Here is a 23,023-nt window from a genome sequence, read left to right on the forward strand (position 1 = left end):
GGTGGTGAAGTTGCTCCCAAGACCTGAGCTATTATTTCTGCAAGCAGTGCACTGTGAACCAGCCAACAGAGACAATTTGAGAACAGGAATCAGTCTTGTCCCCTCTAATATGCTACTATAGCATCAGGTGCCTTCATCCACTTGGACCCTCCATTTTGCTATTTTACTCTCAGAATGTTTTTACCTCTATTTTCCAAAGTGGTATACTGGTCTCACAGTTCTTTCTAATTTTAATTTTTTTCAGATCCAAATATGCTGTTGAAACTGTGTCACCTTCTTACGTAACGGACCAGTGCAGTCACCCAAGAAGGAACAGCCCACGCTCAGCTCCCACATTTCCTTGGGGAGACTGCAATCCATGTTTCACTGCTCCTTGGAGGCACTGTGAACACCTGACTGCGGAGTGCTTGAGTGTGGAAGCTCTCTTTTCACTTGTTCTGTGGATGGTGCACAGCAAAAAACATCACTGGGGTCAGAGCAGGAACAAGAGTACAATCCCTGAGAGATGTGGGTTCTGGTGCTCTGCTAAGTGGGTGCATGCCAGTCTTTCCTTCTGCTTCCAGCACTTACGAAGTTAACTATTTCCTATGCAGTGGAAAACCTCCAGGCTGAGGACTTTAAGCAGCCAACTACCTGACTACAAGAGGCTGTGTTTTTCAGAATCTCCTTTGGGATGTTGTTTTAGTCTTGAACCCCCTCGGGCAATGGTGGGGATTGAATGCAGGTTGCCTCTGATCCAGACCTGCTGTAAGTACTGTGCAAAGGCAGGAACAGAACCCTCCTCTTCTGGGTGCCTTTTCAAAACAAGCTGTGGAAACAACAGTGTTTTATAAAGGCCCTAATTGTGTAGGTGTGTTAGGTGAAAAACACGAAACTGAAGGGGAGTTAGAGTGGGTTTCTAAATGCTAATTGAGGTTGAGTGTGAGATGGAGCTCATCAATGCTGTCAGAACTGAAGGTTTATCTGTGCACACCCAGAAGATCTTTAGGCACTGAGGGAGGTTTGATGTAAAAAAGCATTTGGATACTTTTGTAACCAGTAGAATCCAGGAGAAACTGAGGGAAGGTTTTGTCTTTCCACCCTACAGTATACGTGCTGATTCTTGCAGACACCCAACAGCTCTCTTTTGGACCAGTCCTAAATGGTTAGCATAAGGACTCAGAAGAAATTAATGTATATACTTAACCAGAACTGAGCAAACATTTACTCAGACATTCCCTCCTATTTACTTGGAAGCTCATGAAGATACAGGAGACTCCAGAGGGGCTTGAGTTGCGTGGTCTGGCAGAAGGATAGCAGAGATTAGACCAGCGTATTACACCTAGAGCAGACAGATTCCCTAAGGGATGTGTGTGTAAGACGGATTAGGGAAACCTGGATGAGAAACATATAGTACATAACAACTCCAGGCACATTACACTGATGCCTGCTGCTTGGGCAGGATAAACACAATTAGTTATACGTGCTGTGCTAATCTGACAAATCCCATCCCAGCCAATTCACTGAAATTGCATTCTCTAGCTCCCCCTTCGCTTTTTGTGTAGACATTCCCGTGCCTAATTCTGGGAGCTTAACCAGAACGTCACTCTGCACACAGTTGCTGGAGGGGATCATAGCAGGAGTCATGCCCTCACATGTTCTGCTTTTCAGACTTCTAGCAAATGCTGTCGCTGTCTCAGAGTGTCTCTGAGCTCCTGCAATTCCTGTCAAAGCCAACTCAGTACCCTGATCAAATCCAAGCATGAAATTAGCCAGCATCTCCCTCAGATTTAGAACAGGGCTCATTTCTTTTAGCTTTAACTGTGGAAAAGGTAGATGCTCAAGGGCATCCTCTTTCTAGACAAGAGACATTGTCACCTCCAAAGTGATGGTGCCTATCTAGTTTCTCATTTCAGACCCTGTTTTATGACAAGATGATTTCCCCTTTCTTCTGCTTGATTATGAAGGGGGCTCACAGAGCTGTCTGAGACTGCAAGTTTAACTTTGAGGGTGTCACAGCTGGTGAGGTGAACTCCATACTGTCTTTGTAAAGGAATTAAAAAAAAAAATATCCCCTAGATGATAGCTGTACTCCAGAGATATTGGAACTTCTGTGGTGCTGCCCTCTGCTTCTTAAATCACCACAAGAGAAAATCCTTCCAGAATTTCTTGGGTAGGTTATAAAATATTTCAGACTGGGAGTCTTCAGAAGATCTCTAGTCAAACATAGTGCTCAACTCAGGGCTAGCTGTGGGGTCAGACTAGGTTGCAGAGGACTTTATCTAACTGGATCTGGAAAATCTGCAGTGTTCCACTGCCTAATTTCCCCTGGGAATGAGAAATGCTTTCCTCATACCTGCTCAGAAATTCTTGCTCTTCTGCCATGTACTGCTGCGAACAGCCTGTCTCCATCTTCTCAGTGACCTCCTCAAAGGTGCTGGGATCCGCTGTATGGTCCCTCTGATGCTTTCTCTTCTCCAGGCTGGAAAAACCCACTTCCTTGGCCTCTCCTCACAGGCCAAGTACTCCACCCCAACCATCACGGCAGCCCCTTGCTGAACTTACTGTAACCAGAATGGGAGTTACTGGTTCCCATGTCCAGCCTGCAAGATATCTCTCACACACACTAACAGGAGCTGGACTCCCAGTAACCCCGTCCAGGATGCTATAAGGACCACAGATCTCCTGCTTGGTCTCCCAGAGGAGCAGAGCAAGAACAGCAGCTGACAGGGTAATTATTAAGGTAAGTATCTCTATGTCTGTAAGACTTCTAGTTTTCCTCCTCAAAATTTTCAAGCATGGAAGACAATGTGTGCTATGTGCCCCAGTTGTGAGGAACCAAGACTTTGGCCTTGATCAAGACTAAGCTTTGTGAGTGTTCTAGTGTCAGGCCTGCAGTTAAGAAACTAAAAAAGAAGATAGATATGTGCCTTAAGAGATTTTCAAGGGATATCAATGCCTAATCCACCTCCATTATGACTTGGCTGACTCCTAACTACATTCTTCACCAACCTGTACACCCATATAAAAGCTGCCAAGTTCTTTGTTTGACTCTAGATAGGTTTGCATACTCAGAAAGTGTTATTTCTAGCAGGGTTCAACGCTCATGGTGTTTCTCCTGTGTTTCAGCAAAGCTAGTGTTTCTTCCAGCAACTGGTCTCATTAGAGTGAACGGGAGTAGTTTTTCTCTCCTTTTGTATTCAGCACAAAGCAGTGTGGTTCTGACATGACTGAGTTTAAAATGAAGCAAGCCCTAGCATCTGCATTTATGAAAGAAGCTGCAGTTTGTTCTTGCCACTAGATCTATATGCAGCCTAAAGAGCTGACTGTAACCAGACTACAAATGAGATGCCTGCACTGGTATTGTTTGAATTTAGAGGCTACCTTGTTTTTTTCTGGGGATGGTAAAGACAGCTCAAGTGTCACACCTGTGTCTGCAGTGTCTCTGGACAGTCATCAGGAGGAGGTCAGAGTCACGCTGTCCTCCTTTCTGTTCTGCTCTAGACTGCCCAATCTCCACCTTTGGTAACAAATTTTCGCAGTAGCTCTAAGCTATGTGTGACTATTTCTGCCTGCTGTGCATGTCTCTGTATGTCCCATTGTAGTCCAGGTGAAAAGGCAACAAGGAATCTGGCTCCCCTGCTTGTCTCCACAAACCTCGTATCAGTAGAGGAAAAATTCTTCCCCTCCTCTCTTTCACTTGCTGTAAGAACAGTCCCAGCCTAGGATGTTAACAAGGTCTGGATTTCATCTCGGTTTACTTCTTTGACAAATGTGGGATTCCACTACTGCCTTGGCATTAAGCTCTTTTTCAAATGTAAATTTCTCAGCTGCAAGGAATCACATTAAAAAAAAGTATATTCAAAAAGCAACTGTCTAAATCAAAGACTAATTGGCTGCCAAATTATGGGTTTATGCAACTCCCTCATCACAGCTTGTTTTGCTTTTTTACCAGAGGTAAGTAAAAAAGCATCAGAAAACACACAAAAAATATTTTTGTTTTCCTTTCATAATAAAACATTTGATGTCAACCCATTTACTTTGAAAGCTCTTGCTACCTACAGTGAAAATCCTGTCCACCTGAGATTGCCTGTCCGGCCAAAGAATGCGTCCACAGGGAAATGGAAACCACTCTTGTGATTAACTCCTAACTAAGGGGAAACTGAGGCAAGAAGCATGGTCAGCAGCAAACTATTGGGTGACTTTGGAATGGCAGTAGGTTCCTCAAAGACCTGGCCACCATGACTACCTGCAGAGGGTTCAAAGCAGCAGCACTGAGATCATCTTTCTCTAAATGTATGTCAAAGGGCACAGGGATTCACAGTCTTCTTATACCTGGGATTTTTTTGGTGGATACCCTCTGTGACTGGGGCCATATGGGGACTGAATATGCAACTGAAAACTCTTGAAATCAAAGTGCAGCAGTTGGTTAACTTTATTGCTCAGGTCTCCATGGTGGCCTCAATCTCACACTCAGGGAACTTAATGAGAGGAAGAAATTAGTTCCTTGACAGATGTTCACAATTACATGGGTGAAATGCTCTGAACCATGACCCATGAGGCACTGGGGTTAATGTCAGACCTGAGGTACATTATTCTGGGTCACTGTCTTTGTCATTGACCCAGTACCGGTGTGGAATTTGGAGACAATCTCCCCGGGATGTAATAGGAGTCAGATCACATTTTCCTTTCTTCTTTCTTTCTGACAGTTCCTCCTCCTGCCTCAAGCTCTGTACTTGCCAGCCTCTCAAAAACATCATATGCAGCAGACTACCTGGATGCAGTGATCTTCTTCTCTATATGACCTTGCAATGATGTTTTTCTTCCCCTACTCCGGGCCAGGAGTTTTATCTTAATCCTTTGTTGCAATCTCAGCATGTGAATTCACACTTGCAATGAAGAACAAGGATTCCAGGTAAATTACATCAAAACAATGAGAGTTCCTATGAAAGCATTTGCCTTATTTCTTCAACTTTATTGATTACCTTTTCCTCTAAGTTTTCCCAGTGATTCGTGTTTAAAGGGGTAACAAATCCATTGCCACTGGGGAACTGTACACCTAACACTATGCTGCAAAACAATTACTCAGGAATTCCCATAAAGAGTGGGATAAGAAATCTTATCTTATAAGAAATTCTCCTGCTTCAGCAACACAGTACTCAATACTAGAGTATTGGGGAAGGAGGTGCAGGAGGCGAGGGGGGAACTTAGGCAGGCAGAGAGCTCAGTATATAGAATAGTGTCCCTATTTTACCAGCATAAGGGCTTTGTGAAGCAATGAGGGTTTTATCTAGTAACAGGCTTGCTGTGTGTATGTACATACACTAACCAGGTTAGGAACTGACACTCACCTTTGAAATATGCTCTCTGGTAAACAACAACTTAGAAAGAGAAGGGTAAAAATACCATTCCAAGAGCTTTTCCAACCGTGCTGCATCTTTCCTATGTCAAAAATAAACTGCAAAATGAAAAGATGAAGAATGAGCCTACCATTTTGTGTCCTCACCTCTTAAAATAAAAGAGTAGTTTTAAACCACATAAAAATGTTCTGCCATGATGAATTACACATTTATAACCCTATTTAGTGAAGTATTTTACCTATGTAATTTTAAAACTGTCATTTTGACAAAAAATATAGATGAGCAAGTTGGCCTTTCACATTTAATGTTTTCGTTCTTATTTGCAATTCACCAGGTTCAGCTTTGATTAAAGAACTGGTATAAATGCGATGCATAATGGTCAGGACTTGAAGAATATATTACTCTGACACTGCAGGATAAGACTTTTTTTCTTTGTATAAGCAGATTTGGTTTCTTCACCTGAGAAACTTCTTTATTCTGGGCCTGCTGGCTTTATAATATCTGAAATGCATCTTACCTTCAACTCCAAATTTGCCTACAATAAGGTGCTCGATTTAAAGAGGAAAAGACAAAAGTCAGTGGACAGACATACTTATAAACTCACACTTTCTTTTTAACAGACTTTCAGTGAATTAATCATCCTATGCAATCTGACTTCCAGCCTGAGATGAGGTGGGGCTGCTACAAGAGATCTTAGGGACAACGCTAAGAGGTGATTAAAAAAGGTTCTGCTCTGGATGTGCACCTTCTGTTAACAGGGGCTTTTCTCCACAGCAGCTGCTGTGAGTGCTTGGCATAATGTGACCCTGAATTAGCTCAGAGGAGATATTTCCCTCTCTCCTACTTGTCAGAGAGATGTCATTATGTCTTCAACTTATTGTTCTCTGGAAGTCTCAGTGCTTTTAGGTTAAGTTAAAATTTGTGAATAAAATCCTGAAAACAAGCCCAAACCTCAAAACCAACTAACAGAACAATCCTCTAGATAAAGACTTCCCTTTAAAATAGATAATCAAATACATTAATATCTTCTTTTTCAGTAAACATGTTAAATACAGATTCTCTTCCTTGTGGATAGCTGTAATTATTACACATTGCTTTCTAGCTCCACACTCAAAATGGTTTCCTAATGAAATCACTCTACATCAGTATTTAATGACTGAGGAAAATAAATCCAGATGATCCCTCTGGAAAGACCTTAGGTATGTAAAAGAATTAGTGACTGTTAGGGCAAGTACCTAAGGAGTGAAGTAGGCAGCCATTTAATGGCTAATAAGAACTTTGCACAATTATCTATGTTTAGTTCTGTTTGGTTAAATGGATCTCTCTCTCAAGGGTCAGTGACATCAGAGTTTGCTTTAGGATCCAAGCTTACCAGCTTGGATAAAATGAATATAAATAAATAACTGAATAATAAGAAGAAGACAGATGTGAGAAACAAAGGAGATAACAGAATTCAATTATGCTATTTGGAGATGGTCCTGACAGAAGGCGTGAAACATCGACATATCTAGGAAGGCCAATTTTAGGAATGAGGGTGGAGGTACACTGAAGCATTCATTCTTCTTTTTTAATTTCCTTCTTTGGATGTTGGTTTGCAGTAGACCACTCGGCAGCATCTCTGAGCCAGCACACAGATCTGACACCTGGCTTCCAGCCCCTGTTCCAGGGAATTTGATAAGCAGTTTATGCAAGGCTAAACAGTATGAAGAAGAGATATTGAGCCCATAATTTTAGATAATGTACCCTGTGCTGTGTAGGAACTTGTCTTTAGAGGTAGAAGACAGGGGTCTTAGTCCATTTTAAGAGCTCCAGGTTTTCTGTATCTGGGTTGGTGACAACTGGAGGAAAGAAGTCGTTCTTTCAGGTATTTTTTATGCCAACCTAAGTTTCAGAAAGCCTTCTCAGCTGAAACTATTTGTCAAATTAATGTTGAATTCATAAAATTGTTTTGGAATGGATGAAATTGCTTTTTGGGAATATGAATAGTTCATTCACAGGAAGAAAAATGTGCCCAGCTCTGGCAGATTATATTGGCAGGGATGCACCCAAATGTTGCTAGAAATTACTTCCAGGCTGAAGAAGAGTGATGAATCCCACACTTAACCTTAAAAGTGCACTTAAAAGCTTTCCTGAATGCAAAGTATATCCTTGTTACTGGAAGTGCAGGGCCGAATTCTGCGCTGCTTTATGTGCTCATGTACATCCACTCAGGCTAAGTGCCAAAAAAATGCAACATGCAACACATTTGCAGAAGTGTTTGCTACATCCCCACCTATTTCCAGAAGTGTTTATGCTTATGCAGGTTTCTTTGACAGCAGAGAAGCAGGTCTTTTCTAAAAGACCACTTTTTTTTATACTACATTGTCTCATTTGATTTGCCTGCAGAGATTGTTAAGCAGAAAGTCTCCAGTGAGGTAAATGAAATCTTTTCCTAACTGTCCCTTTTCAGGGCAGTGAAGGTATTTAAGTCAAATATGACTCTTCCAGGCTGAGTGTGACACATCTGTTGTACCTTTTCTTCCTTCATTGTCACTTATCTCACTTAACGGTGTCTTGATTAACTGACTAGGTAGAAACGCTGAACTGTAGCTGAAATCCTCTCTTTTCCTATCAGTTCTTGAAAAGCCAACATGATAAATGGGATTCATAGCTCAGAGACTCACTGGCATCACAAAATGTCAAACCAACTACTACCTGGGTTCAGTGTTTCTTAAAATCTAGTCCATGCCTGCTGTCTTTATCTTCCTATGTATCTGTGTAGGTGCATGTGACAACATATATGTGTGTTTTTAAGGCCAACCTCTGATTGTCTTGAGTTGTAGGCCCAGAGAATGTGGAAGACTATAATACGTCACTTCAGCCTCTTCTACTCATCGATATCCAGCAATTCGGAGATCTGATACACAAAGGTAAGAAAAATAAAGGAAGGGAAAGGAAGATATTTTGAAATTCTAGAACAGCTATATAAGAGGTATGCAGAAGGACTGACAGAATGTCAACTCCACTTGAACCTCCTGTTGAACATAGCCCAAAAACCATTTCCACAACTAAAACCTCACCATACCCATTTCTATAGTGAAGATGAAAAGACCACAATAGAAAAGATGAAAAGGTCACAAATATATAGTATTTCTCTGGAGAACCCAAGAGACATAGATCATGGTCAACCATCCTAAGGTAATTTTTGATCCCACGATATAAACCTTTTACCAACATGATAAGAAAGGCAAGGAGCCTTAAATAGCTCCCATCTGTTGGATTTGGATGGAAGGACCTACCTGCTCCTGAATCTGTGATTTTTTTCAGCCTGAATGTGCAAGGAAGATGCAGTTGCACAGCACCAAAGAGAAATTAGTATTACAAGGAGCACTGGTGTGTCCTGCCCTCTGTCTATAGCTGCAAAATCTACTGTCCTGGACATTACAGTGCCATTGTATCTTCCAATTACAATTTTATCACCCTGTGTTGCGCACCTGTGACTTTTTCAGGCTTCTAATTGTACAAAGCTCATTCTAGTGAAAGGATCATGAGCATTTTCAAGCAGTTTATAATGAGGATGTCATTGCTTTTCATAGTGTTAACAAGATTACCATCATGTGTTCATGAATACTTAAACACATTCAATAAAAAGGATGGGATGTGAAGAGGATGAGCTATTTCAGCTCTGAGATTGTTAATCAAGGTTGTAAATTATCCATATCCTTTAAATTCATGATGGGACAGCAACATCAAAGCACTGTTTCTCCAACTGGCTGTAGTCAGAAAACAAACTTTTTTTTTTTTTCCCAGGGACATTACCATATTCCGTAATCTTTCAGGATGGAATATTAGCTCAGAGTCCCAATGTACATGTGGTCATGAGCTGTATCTGCTTTTGCTTGCTCCTGTCAGCTGATAAATTAGTGATTTGAGCTAGAAGGAACACTTTATTCCATGTATTGGATCTGGGGGAGGGTGCGATACAGGTTTGATGCTTTACAATGTAGGCCATCAGATATACAACTTTGTTTCCAGGCAGCTCCATTTATTTACTTACTGATGTTTGTATTGAACCTTCTTCTGCCACCTAATTCATTCTTGTTAGTTTTCTGGAGTCTGCTGGTTTGCACTCCCTCACTCAGAAAGTTCCCATTGCTACACTACTCTAGGGACACAGGACTCTGCTCTCACAATCACTGATGGGTACTTCTTGAGTGCATCAACAGGCAAAAAAGACAGTTGGGCTGACTTCTGGCCCACAATTCAAGTGTCACTGACCAGTTCCTGTCAACACTATTTAGAACAACCCTTATACTAGAAAATTCTTGGAGTTAGTTGTCATGGTGTAGTACTAAGGAGTAACTAGCAGCTAAGTCATGTGGACAATTAGAAGAACACTCAGGCTCAATCTTGTTTTTCTCAGCAGAGTGGACAAAGCCTCTCAGTAAAAGTCATGTTTCTGTTTGCCTGCTGGAGTTTCTACCATGAAAACAGATTGTCTATGAAAGTCATTTCAGAGCTACTGTGGCTTCTAGTGAACTCTTCAACTTTGAGCACTACTATATTGCCAAAATCCTCACTTGCTCCTTACCTTCTTGGTTCATAAAATTCACTTCAAAGCTTCTGTCACTCTTAAAATTAAAAGGCATTGCTGTACAATGATTTATTATTGCTGTGATGCTGTGATAATTCCCAGAGGCCCAGTTACTAACAGGGGTACTGGGATCTTGCTAGCGCTCAAATGCCTACTTAAGTGTTTTGAATACAGAGGGGGAGTCCTGAGTAAAAATCCAAAATTTTATTTAGTATGGAACACTAGAGGAAGTGGACACAAAAAGTTTCTAGCTATAATATGTCTCTAGCCTCTATACTAGAGAGATTCACTCTCCTATGTTTCATTCCCTTTAGATCTCTGTAGTTCTTCTTAGTTCTATGGCAGATTGTCATGAACAAGGTTAAAGACAAATGGTCCCAACCCTTTTCAGCCTGCTGTATCATTTGGTGATTTGGACATTCTTGTCAAAGGTAGAAGGAAGAGGTGACTCAGAATCTCCTCTGGCAGAGCAGTGAATTAAAACTGGGCTCATGTGCGATTGCTAAAATGACCAGATTATTGGAGAAAAGATGATGTTTGTTCAGGGCTATCAGAGGCTGTTAGACATGTTCTCCCTAATATGCTTAATTTGCTACTGAGGAGGGTGTTGGAAGGCACATTGACCTTGTTGTGCCCTGTTGTACTGTGTTGAATCTAAACCTGTGCAAGACTCAATTAATATAAGCTTATTTGTAACCATCTGAGGGATGAGTCTTTTATATGACACACTGATGCAGGGGAATATAATCTCTAAATCACTCTTCTGCTGTCTCACTTAGGTTGGTGTCAATGTCAAGTGGTCACATGAGTAAGACACATCTCCTGAGCTCCTGAGTTTGATCCCAAAAACTGATGCCTCCAGTGTTTCGGCTGACACTAACAATAATAAAACATCGGAGTCTACCAGGCTCCCATTATGATTAGTTACCACTAGGTTGTGATGACCAGGTATTGGTCTAAAGAAAACAACTTGTCACACCTAGTGGTACTACAGGAGCTGGATTCTCCTTGTTTGTCTTTAAGAGTGGAGCGGAACAACAGAGGAAGCAATCTTTGCAATTAATGTGATTGAGTTATACAGTGTAAACCTTTGACAAATTAAAACAGACTCTGTTGCAAACAGACTTTGTACATAATTTCTCCTAAAGTTGACATGAAAATACACTTTTAATCAGAAAGCCAGACAACGAAATTCTTTCATGTTATTATTGCACTATATCTTTTTTATATTTTTTCTTTTTTTTTTTTTCTGGCACTGTGGTGAGCCTCTAGTATCATAATTGAACTGAACAGATACTTTTCATTAAACACCATGGATCTTTTCTATGCCCCTCCTCAGATGACTTTGAAATTCTCAGAAGTAGCAATATGATTTGGTTCATATTCAAAGCTTCCTTCTTGAGGGGACAGTAAAAACATGTATGATTTCTCTAAACCTTAGTTGAGGTAAATGCAATGTTCAATAACTTCATCAAATAAAGCTTGAATTTTATGGTGCATATGCCAGTCTTCATGGTTCAGTGAACTTTTCCAAATAGTACACAGCCTGCCTATATCAAATTTGTAGAAAGGAATTGATTTTGTTGTTGTTGTTGGAATAAGGCCATTTCAACCTCTTTGCACGCTTTCCTGAAATAATAATGCTATATTAAAAGATAAATGATAAACAGATTACTGGTTTTAAGGATTATTCAAAATGTTAACAACAAATATGACAGATTTGCTGCTGTAAACTTAAATGGCATGTCTCAACCTGATTATTAAAGCTCAGTTTTCCATAGTCATGTAGGATTATAGGGCAAGGGTTTTTTTTCATCTTCTAGACAGAAGCATTATGCTTTCAACTATAACTGTAGACTGTTGTGATTATTTTTTCCCCCCATCTATTTCCTTAGTTTTGTGGTGGTATTGATAAGATAGTTATAGAGACTGCAAAATGCTTCCTGAGCACAGCTAATGTTACCAACTATGGTAGGGGGAGAATATGTGATGAAAGCAGACACATTTAGAATGTTGTCAATTTCCAGACTGATAGTCAATGACACGACAAGTGGTAGATGTTTAATGAATTATTGTGAAACCTGGCTAGTGCAATGAATTCCCCTTGGATTTTTTCTATCCATGTTTTCTAAGGCCATTTGTATATAGCTATTTTTTTCCTGCATTTGTTTGCTTTTATGTATAGTCAGATGATAAAAGGACTGCCTTTAGTATACACGGGAAGTAGCACATTTAAAAGCATCTAAAATGCAAATCTACCTAAAATTTGGGTTAGGAAGTATGTAGTAGCAGATTCTGAACTGCTGTCAGTGAACATAACTTTATTAAAGTTACAGGCATAGTGCTAATGTGTCCGAGATGAGCCCATATCCTCCTTAGGTCTCTCTCAAAGCAATACACGATCAAAGCTTTCTTTGTTCCTTCTCCCAAATAGTTTGTAATCTAGCATTCAGTTCTAATTGGTTTATCCTAATTTCCTTTTTGTCAGTGCCTTTTTGTGACACTGGCAATTTTAAATGACATGCATCTTGGGATTTCACGGGCAAAATTTATGCCAGTAATAATTAGACATCACTGATGCCTAGGACTTAAAGAGGAATATGTTCACCTAGTGAAGATAACAGTGGTGTTATCTGAACGTCTCAGTATAGTCTGAATGCCAACGACATGGTATCAGGTAGTCTTTGGTGTTCAAACAGTATGGAGAAAATGGAAGCTTATTTCAATTAGCCTAGAAAGGGCCACAACAAGGCATTTAGCTCTGCAAGCTAAAGGTAAAAATTACCTGATGGTGGTAATTCATTCATTCTATATTGGAATAAAATGAAAAAAACAAACTCAAACTCTGCAATTTCGGAAAGTTTATAGACAAGAGCTTGTATGAACTTTTATTTGGACAAAGTAACTTTGGACTAAAACTAACAGGTACATTGAGAAGTGGATACTTTACAGAGAAATAGTGGGCATTTTTTAATCCGTTTTATTCTTAATTTGATTTGAAGCCCCCCCAAAACCCTTGGCATTATGTATTGGGTCTGGCTGAGATGGAGTTCATTTTCCCTCAGCAGCCCTCACAGTGCTTTGCATTGTTAGCTAGAAAGGTGTTGAAAACACACCAGTGTTTTGGCTACTGCTGAGCAGAGCTGGCACAGCATAAGCACTGTCTCTCAACATTCCTCCCACTGCCATCAAGGGCAGGATCCTGGGAGAGGACACAACCAGGGCAGCTGATCCAAACTAACCAAAGGGATATTCCGTACCACATGGCGTCAGCTCAGATATAAAAGCTAAGGCAAGGAGAGGAAAGGAGAGTATTAGTTATTTACAATGTTTGCTTTCCTGAGCAACTGCCGCACGTGCTGAAGCCCTGCTTCCCAGGAAGTGGCTGAACATTGCTCACTGATGGAAATTAGAGAAAAAAGTTATTGTTTTTCCTCTTTGATTGTGCGTGCACAAACTTTTGCTTTTGCTTTAGTAAAGTGCCTTATCTCAACCTATGGTTGTTTTTCATCTTATTTTCTCTCCCCTGTCCAGCTGGGAAGGAGGAGTGATAGACCAGCTTGGTGGGCACCTGGTGTCCATCCAAGTCAACCCACCACACATTATTAGGCAAATCATCTGAAATCATTGCCTATAATCACAATCAGTTCTCTCACATGTTTTCCTTGGCTTCTTGTGGGACTTTGAATGCAGCTGCCACCTGCAATGTGGTCTTTGGGGTCAGTGATGCCGCCTTCTATTTCCCCCCAAGACCTGTAACAATGAGGCCCCAGTCCTCATGAATTTCAATACTTAGGTACGAGGAATCAGTAAAACAGGGTTTGATGAGAAAGAGGAATTGCACAACAACCACTAGAGATAAAAGCTAAGGCATAGCTAAAAGCTATGTTGGCATACTTGTTCTTCAAGATTGGGATTTTTAAACCTATATGTCATGAGAACCTGGTCATAGGGTATGCTTAGTGTAGTGAGAATATAATTTATTCAGTTAAGATGTCCATTAAGTTCTTACAATCTGGTTATCCTAGTCATGACAGGTCCTGATCTGCTCAGAAAGTAACCTGAATGTGAAACCGAGTGTGGAGTAGATATGGGATGTCAGGAAATAGATAGATAAATATTAGGGAGTAAGAAAAAGCACTTCATTAAAAACACAGGATTCAGGCAAGGTTAGAAGTAAATTATAGATTCAGCCTGCCTCCAGGTTTGTTGGGAGCAAGGCTGTATACGCTGAAATCTCTTGGGTATGGTTGTCATCAGCTATAAAATAAAGTGTACCACCAAGGGCTTATGTGGGTATTTATTTTTTTTTTGGCTGAACATGAAGTGTAGGGAAAAAATGGGAAAGCTTAAAAAAAAATAATAGGGCAAGGAAGACTGGTAAATACTGGTTAAAAGTATAGGAAACTGACCTTTGACCGATGGTGGAAGGTTGACAAGGTTAAGCCGGGATTCCACGTTAGAGTGTTTAACATATTGTTCTGTGCATCAACATTTTGATTTCATATTCACTTGATAAATAATACAGTGAGAACAGGAAAAGATGCATATGAACCTCCTCTGACATTGCTTGTAACAGTGGAAAGGAATAGACTTGCAGTGCCTGGAATGTCAGTTGCCACACATACTAACAATTATACAGAAAAAACCTTCAGACAGCAAAATGAAAAATTATCCTCTTTCAAGTAACCCTGATGCTGTGCTGGAAAGACTTAAATAAACTTGAATTCCATTTGCACATGCTGCAATGTGAAAAGTGTATCTCTAGCCTATTTATTTTGTGTTGCATTTGAATTGGGCATTTTCAAACCTAATGCAAATGAAGTATGACCTTCAAACTGAGACAGAATTTGGGTTCTTTTTGTGTATACACACACACACGCACACACATATACACACACATGCATACCCACATATATATATGTAGAGAGAGAGAGAGAGACATATGAATATTGCAAATATCAGCTGAATATCTGTAGCTCATCCAAGTCCCTGGGGAAAATCTAACTGGAGACATCCAGTCTCATCTCCCAGAACAAATTGAGACCACCTTCCCCGACCTAAGTGACACTCCTCTTTCCTCTTTCCCAGTGCCTTTGCTCTTTCCTTTTGGGTGTGCTTTGCAGCTTGTCTTCTGAGTGAAAACAGCCAGTATTCTGAGACACCAAATAGTGATGAAGTAATTTTAAAGTATGAAAAAGCCCACCCTTAGGAATAAGAAAGGAATAAGGTTAAGGTTAGGTCCAGTATAATCAAAAGGAGATTTACCACATTGTTTTCTTAATGTATGTTGATGACAGGAGTTAGAAGGAGTTAGGAGTTAATGGCATTTCCTCTTTTATGAAGTTATGAGACTGATTGTTACTTTTGGCTTTTACTATTACCGGCAATCTGATTCAATGAGCAATCACATATAGTATGTGTAATTCTATTATTTATTGCTTTGTTCACTATTCACTTTACAATTTGGCTTTAGATAGCTATCATTTCAAATTATTTGGTTCAGTGCTGCAATTAGACAGTCGATAGTCAGCCCTAAGTAATGCTTTCTTCTGGCACATGGTAATACTTGAAGAATAATTCCATTCTCTCCTTCGAGACAAAGCTGCCGAGAACTGTGCATTCAATTTTCTCCTACTCCAGATTGGCTATTTTAGTTACTGCAGCTCCCGAACTTATGCAGTTTCAGCTGCTTACTTATCTGCAATAAAACTGTTAGAACTAAGGAAGCCCTGAAAGCTTTTCTGATTAACAGGCTTGATGCCTTGTAGAGTGCATTACTGCTATGGTGAGAACTATATGGAAATTAAGAAGCCCGGTAGCCTTGATACCCCAGAAATACGAAGGACGTGATTAAAAAAAAAAAAAAAGTTAGTTGGGTTCATTTGTGCTTGTGCTTGAATGAGGTCAGAGACAGCAAGTTGCATTTTTTTCATGTGTATTGGTCTTATGAGGTAGCTCTGCCATGAAACAAAGTAAGTTCTGCTGGTTAACTAAAGATTCAGGTTGTTTAAAGGCTTTTACATAAGACAGAATGACTATAAAACAAAAAGTTATATTCAGCTGTTGTTAGCTGGCTACCTGTTTCTATTTTTGCCACAGTCTTTGTCCCAAATCTGAAAAAAAAAAGTTGTCAGATTCTGTTTTTGTTACCATTTTTTTCCTCAATAATGAAATATCAACATTTTCATGGTTTGTACACTACATGAAATATAATATTTTGCTGGAATCCTTTGACCTTTTCAAAAACATGTATTTTGATTGTCTGGCAATTCTGCTATTTCCCTGCAGGATAGAGAGGAAAACTATGTTTTGTGGAGGAGGTGAATTTACAATGGCATTGCACTGGTCTTTCTGGCAGGTATTCATATGCAGACCGGATAGAGGGATGGTGGTGATTTGTAACAGTTAGTCCTGCAAAATGCAGTGACCTGGACAGATTTACTTTTTTTTTTTTTTTTTTCCCTGGGTTTCATTGTAATAGGATCTGTTTTGATGAAAAGAAAAAAAAAATCCTCCTCAGAAATTGTCCAATTACCCAAGATGAAACTCAACCCAGGCCTCCAGGAATGATACCCAATTCTGTCTTGGACCTGAAGCCATATTCTTTTTTCCTAGGCACACTGATAAACACAACCTTTCTCTTTAGCAGAGAGGCTCCAGGCTGACAAAAATTCCCTGCATACTTCCCTGCATGTTTTGTGAAAAATGTCAGTGTTGAGAAAAAAACCTCTTTTCTTTTTGTATCAAAATAAAAATCAGACCTTTCAAAATATTTTATGAGAAAGAACAAGTCCGATTCCTTATCCTCTGCAGTGGTATGAAATAAATAGGTGGGACACATATATATGCAAGGCAGAGAGAACAAAAGTAAATCTGAGCCAGCAGTTTTCTTGGACCAAGTGAGGGTGCTGAACAGCTTCTTGTAGTGTCTCACCAGATTCGGACACTCCTTGGAGGTTAGGGTATGGTTTTGACAGGTTGATACAATAACCATAAAGTGCCTCACTTAAACGAATTCCACCTGATCCTACCCACAGCTGGAGAAGTTCTTGGAGCAGCAGCCCTGTCAAGTTGAAGCACTGCTGTCTCTTTATGTACCTGAAGCTCTGTAGGTGCTTCTCTGGTCTGCAGCAAAACTCCTCATCCTGATGGACAATCCAATGTTTTCATCTTCCTTTGCAGCTTATTTCTCCCCTCTTTTTCAGTCCAGCTTAACGGCACAACATAATTACTTTTTCCTATCAGGTATTACAAGTTCCTTATGTACCTGGTCTTTTTGTCGGTCTCCCCTGCATCTTTTCTGTTTTCATCCCTCCTCACTTCAATTTGTTTTAAGTCTTTTTCTAATCTGAAGCACTCTCTCTTTGCATGGCCAGTGTCAGCTTTTAAATTTCTGCATAAAAGTAGTATATTTTCCTTTTCAGGTTTGTGCATATTAGGCACTTGTGTTTCATGCTGCATAAACTTCTGCTGCAATTTCTTGGGCAGTCTTTTGCATTTTACTTCTTTTATAGCCTTACATCTGTTTAACATCTTTGTTGGTAACATGGACAGTGAGATCAAATGTGCCCTTAGCAAGTTTGCCAATGACACCAAGCTGTGTGGTGAGATAAGATGCTGGAGGGAATGGATTCCATCCAGAAGGACCTTGACAGGCTTGAGTGGTGGGTCTGTGTGAACTTCATGAAGATCTACAAGGCCAAGTGAAAGTTCCTGCTCCTGGATCAGGGCAATCCCAAGCACAAGTAAAGGCTGGGTAGAGAATGGATTGAGAGTAACCCTTAGGAGAGAGACTTCCAGATGTAACACAGCTTTCAGACCTTTAATGTTAGCGCTGGTAACATGGACACAACCTGCTGAGAATTAATTTCTTTTTAACTATGGTATGTGATTTAATCTACCATCACACAATTTTTGAGTAATAATTTTCCTGCCTAGTCATTTTCACATTTGACATTCAGTTAAACCTTTCTTATGTTGTAAAGAAAATAGCTTTGATATAGGCAGTTATAGCGTAATTTAACATTTGTGTCTTCATTATTTGGGCATTTCAGTTGCTTAATATGACTTGCTTAACCACCTGATCTCCCCTTCCTCTCCAGTAAAGCTACGTGTATCAGTGAAAATTTCACTTATAATTCTAGTTATTCATAGAAGATTTTCAGTATAACATGCTATCTTACAAAAAAAATCTTTTGACAATGGTATTAGGCATAAGAAAGTGACTGATTTTAGTGAATTTGTAAAAAAAAAAATTCCTTGATTACATCAAATCTTTGGTTAGATTTGAAAACATCATTTTACTGCAGGGAAAAGAGACAATTTTTGCATACATAATTTTTTCTAGAAATTAGTGTAGGAGCATGAACTTCAGTTCTAGAGTTGTTTGATTATCTCCAAGGTAAAATCCAGTACTTTGGATTAGATCTGCCATGAGATATTTATATAAATTATCATTTCTTAAACAAAATATTGAAGGTGCAGCTCGAATCTTGTATAGAGGCAGAACTGCACTCACCTAGTCTTTCACAGAAAAGAGGCATGCAGTAGATTCCTGCTAAGATTTCATCATACATTGTTTTTACGTGAACTGTTACGAAGCTCTGCTTGTATAAAAATGCATTATTAAATGTTGATCACTTAACAAACATTCTGAGTTTTCTTTCAGAGATTACGTGGGGGTCTTGAACAAGAAAAACTGTTTCTTCTTCTCCCTCTGGAAAAAAACAGAGAATGCAGATTTCTCTAGCTAAGTTTTGCTACATCAGAACCCAGTATTCACATGAAAAATGTGTTTCTAAGCTCTGCTATTACTGCCTGTCCTCTTTCTAACATTTGTGGAAGTGCTGTAAAAGGAAGAATTGCAATAGTTATAGTCAACAAAAAAGAAATGAAGTCTGCCATGAAAAATTGCATAGCAACTCCGCGCTTCCAGAGCTTGGGCTTAGAGGGTGCTTAGAGGGTGCTACAAGCTCCATTGCTCCAGTAGCTTTCTAAAGCTCAGCTGTACAAACCGATATATTAGTTTTAAAGGGAACAGAATAAACCCTTCCTTTTGTAAGTTCAGTGAAGTCTTTTGCAATTAATGGGTAGGTAATTGATCTAACAGCTACAAGACTTTTTTAAAAAAGATAAGATAGTGCTCTGTATACAATTATATGAATTTTAAACTCTAACTGTTAATTGGAATGTATTAATTTTTAGCTTTGATTCTGTTATGGTGTTTCTGCACACATAATGATTTCTTTACAAGATCAGATTTCTTGAACCCATACCTTGGCACAAATGAATATCTGGTTTACTGAATATTTCACAAATTTATTGTCTTTACTTTTCACTCTTAAAACTCACATTATCCTTAACATAGTTTTTCCTCATGCCACACCTGACTGCACCTTTAAGATTTTACCCATAGTGTGTTTATTGGAGTCAAATTACTGTAAGATTTAAAATGGAGATGTAGTTAAATATCTCTCTTTACCTTTTATTTTTTATTTTCAAGCCTTATTTTCCGAGAAACACTTGAGCAGTGTGGGTCTGATCACATGTCAGGGACAGCTCAGGCTGAAGGGATGAGATAATAGAGAACAGCAACAGCAGAAAATTCTCCTCCAAAACCTAGCCTGACTGTTCAATTTCTATTCTGTCCAGAGGAACTATAAAACTAGAGAAAGGTGAGTAATAGATTTGAGAGTCATCAGAAATATAAATTGTAGCTAGACATTTGCTATCAGCATCCCATGCAGTTAATGATAAACAGTCAATGAGATGTATGCACTTCTAGAATTTTTATAATGAATCTATTGCTTCCATGACAGCTTTCTGTCAAACATTATGCTTTGGAATTTATAACTTTTGATACCATTTTAATAGGTGGTCTGGATATGCTAAAATCTATTCATTTTCTTTTGTAGGAGTATGACACTTTCACCTAATGAACCTACCTAATGGAGTCCAAATGGTTCTGCAAACACATGCACCTACACACAAGGAGGATTTTCTTCCTTCCTTCTTTCTGTCTCCCTCCTTTTCTCTCTCTCTCTCCTTCTTTTCTTTCTTCTAAATTACTGCCAATCAAAAGAGAACAAACAATATTTTTAGAGACTAACATTTCAGTGGCTCAGAGGAAATGAAAAAAACAAACACAAATGAGATTATTTAAAATCTATAATTGCATAAAAAAGGATCACTTCTGTACTTACCTCCTGATTTATTACTGATCTTCCTACTAGTTCTTTGTGTGTTTACAATCTTATATGCTAGGTGTTTTCAAAACCATTCAAATAATGACTGCTCTGCAAGCATGGTTCCTCTTTGCATCATTCCAGATTTATTTGCCCAGGAATCAGTGATCAGATCAGATTCAAGAGATGAGTATTAGATCCCTGTTACCAGAAAAGCAGGTTTCACCTTTGAAATTATGTTCAAATATCAACCTCTTCACTCATTCGGGTTCGATTCTGATTGTTTTTAGTGGAAATATTTACATTAAAATTTTCCTGCCCTTTGCATGCACCCTACCCCAAAGGAAGCCATGGTTTTAGGTGACAAGAAATGTATTAGGTTGAACACAATTTTTTTTCCACTAAAAAGGTCTGCATGCTACTTTTATGCCAGCTTAACTCTACTGATTTTATTAGCTGCCAAGGCAGGTGAGCTGTTTGTGAAACATTTCCCTTTTCCCACACTGCCTGCCAGGCAGTTGCAGCCTCCTTGTCCTCAGACTTCTCCATAGTTATAGCTCTCAAAGGCAGGTCAGCTTTTTCCTGGCTTTATTGCTGGTCCGGTTTTTCCTCACAAGCTCTTCTTCCTTTTTTGGCTAACATGTGAGGGATGAGGCCTCCCTTGTAACAAATAAGTTTTGGAAAGAGTGGGTGACATATTCAAGTCATGTCTAGAGGACTTGCTTATTGCAAGATAAATAGCACTGAGCATCAAAATGTATGAAAATGGCAGTCTAGGCCTTTTGTTTAGTTTTGTACTTTATAATTTGAATATTAATCCCATCATTTAGAAGAGTATCACATGCTCACTTTTTTATAAGTACGGGCAGGGCATTTTTATACTCTTATAACAGAAGTCTACACAGGTGATAATAAGCCTGAGGTTTTTTAAATAATTCCATGCTGAAGTTGAAAAATCACAACTTTCTTTTGTTTTACAACAGAAGAGCCAACAATTCTCTAACATCTCATAACATATGCAGTTTTCATGTATGTTCATTACCTGGAGTCTAGGAACTTCTACCTAATTGCATAATCAGGCAAGCAGTTACAGAGGAACTGGTAGCTAATAGAGCTAACTTTGAGCCCCTCAGCTGCTACAAAGGTTGCATATAAATGTGACAGCAGTATGTGTGACTATCCTACTTACTAAAGTCAAGATGGGAACAAATGAAAACATGAAGGGAGAGCTCCACAGAAATGGGTGCAGAGCAGTATAATCGACAGGCTAAATGGCAGAGGTGGTGAGGCAGCAGCTTAAAGGCAGGAGAGAGGGATGAGAAGGAGAATTTGTAATGAGTGCTATGGACTCTATAATCAGATTTTCAAATGTTATAGGGCACTTGGAGCAGGGATGTGAACAACTAATAAGGGCTGTGAGCAAATTAGGATGGAGAGCCCACCGGGATAGGGGGACTGAGACAGGCCAATTTTCCAGGAGATAAAGCTGTTGCTGTCTATCTGAGAGACTAGTATAGGCAAGATTGTTGTGAATGGATGTACTGAAGAGGAAGCTGATAATGAAGCCACAAATATGGGTAAAAGAGTGCACAAGAGAGAGAAGATAAAATGGAAAAGACTATGATAGGTGTTCTGGAGAGGAATATATAAGTGAATATAAGACAAGGGGATCTGCTACATCACCCCACACTGCAGGAAGAAAATGAACCTTAGTACAGTCCTGTGTAAAGGTGTTTGGTTTTTTTCTTTCCCTTTAATTCACTCACAGGGACAATTACAGGCTGAATTCTGTAATTTTGTCTTTTCTATATTTTCTTGAAGCAAATTATTCTAAAGTCTTCTTTCTGGTGAGTAACTGAAGGGTTCATAACAAATCATCCCTTCCAGGAGATCATTCATTATTAGACATATTGATGGCATGTTTGAATCTCTAAAGTGGTAATTTATGCTATTAGCTTAGTTGTCTTGATGACCTTCACTACACTAGTATTTTACTCATTCTTTCATATTCTTGTACTTCATACATACCAGAGAATAATTCATATCCTTGGTAACCTTTGCAAATGATTTCCCCAGAGGTTTTTCTTCATCAATACCAGAGAAAACTAACCCATTGTCATCATCCTCTAAAAAGTAATTAGCCATGAATAATTGCTCCTTTCTGACATCTTTCTAACTTTGCACTGAATTGATTTTTTTTTAAAGTAGATCTATTAATTGTGGAAGCGTTAGGCTGCCTTCACACTTTTATTCTCTCATTTCTTATTCTATGCTTTTGTTACAAGTGCTCTGGATTACATTTTGTTTGTCTTGCTTAATGTTGCTTGCACAGTTCCCTAGCTTTATGATACTTTGAATTCCAGACTGGTAGAATAGATTTTTCTATGCAGTGTTATTAGATTCGATTTTGGAATACTTTTACTCTGCAAGTTATTTCTGTGGAAGTTTTATGCCACTTTCATGGGACATTTTTTCTCTTATTTACCCTGCACAATTGACAGTTTGTCTCTGCCAAGCAAGATCTAGGGAAGAAATATTGATCAGCTGTGGTCCCCTATCTTTTTGTAACTGATCCTTGCTTTATGTATCTGGCACAATTTGTGCTTCATAGGGTTTTCTGCAGTTAGCTAAGCTACTGCCCAGGGCTCAAGGATGTGGCCTACCTGTGATACACCTATGACTCACCCTAAAAATCCTAAAAAAAGATGTTTCAGAAGTAAAAGAGAGCAAGAGAAATGCATTCACATGCTTGCACGGTGTTCTCCTGAAGGAAGAACCTCTTTTCATCAGTGTTGATTAAGTTTCCCCGTTTCCCATGGAGGTATTTTTATAAAGATGGGTTATGCTGGAAATGTTTCTTCAATGGAATATGAGGGAGAAATGTGTTTTCCTTCAGCATAAGGGAACCCTTCAACCATACTGCT

General features: G+C 39.2%; 1 long non-coding RNA gene across 1 annotated transcript in view; it reads left to right on the forward strand.

Moving 5' to 3' along the window:
• The first annotated feature begins 6,023 nt into the window (after positions 1–6,023).
• LOC120323575 overlaps positions 6,024–23,023 on the forward strand; it is a 35,258-nt gene continuing 18,258 nt past the window's right edge. The window contains exons 1-2 of the long non-coding RNA XR_005564188.1: positions 6,024–6,051; positions 8,162–8,248. This is a non-coding gene — a long non-coding RNA (uncharacterized LOC120323575). The remainder of the gene's footprint in view (positions 6,052–8,161; positions 8,249–23,023) is intronic.

This window comes from Pipra filicauda, unplaced genomic scaffold (genome assembly GCF_003945595.2).
Source record: "Pipra filicauda isolate LSUMZ 115617 unplaced genomic scaffold, ASM394559v2 scaffold28_size6257848_pilon, whole genome shotgun sequence".
In the NCBI taxonomy this organism is placed as follows: Eukaryota; Metazoa; Chordata; class Aves; order Passeriformes; family Pipridae; genus Pipra; species Pipra filicauda.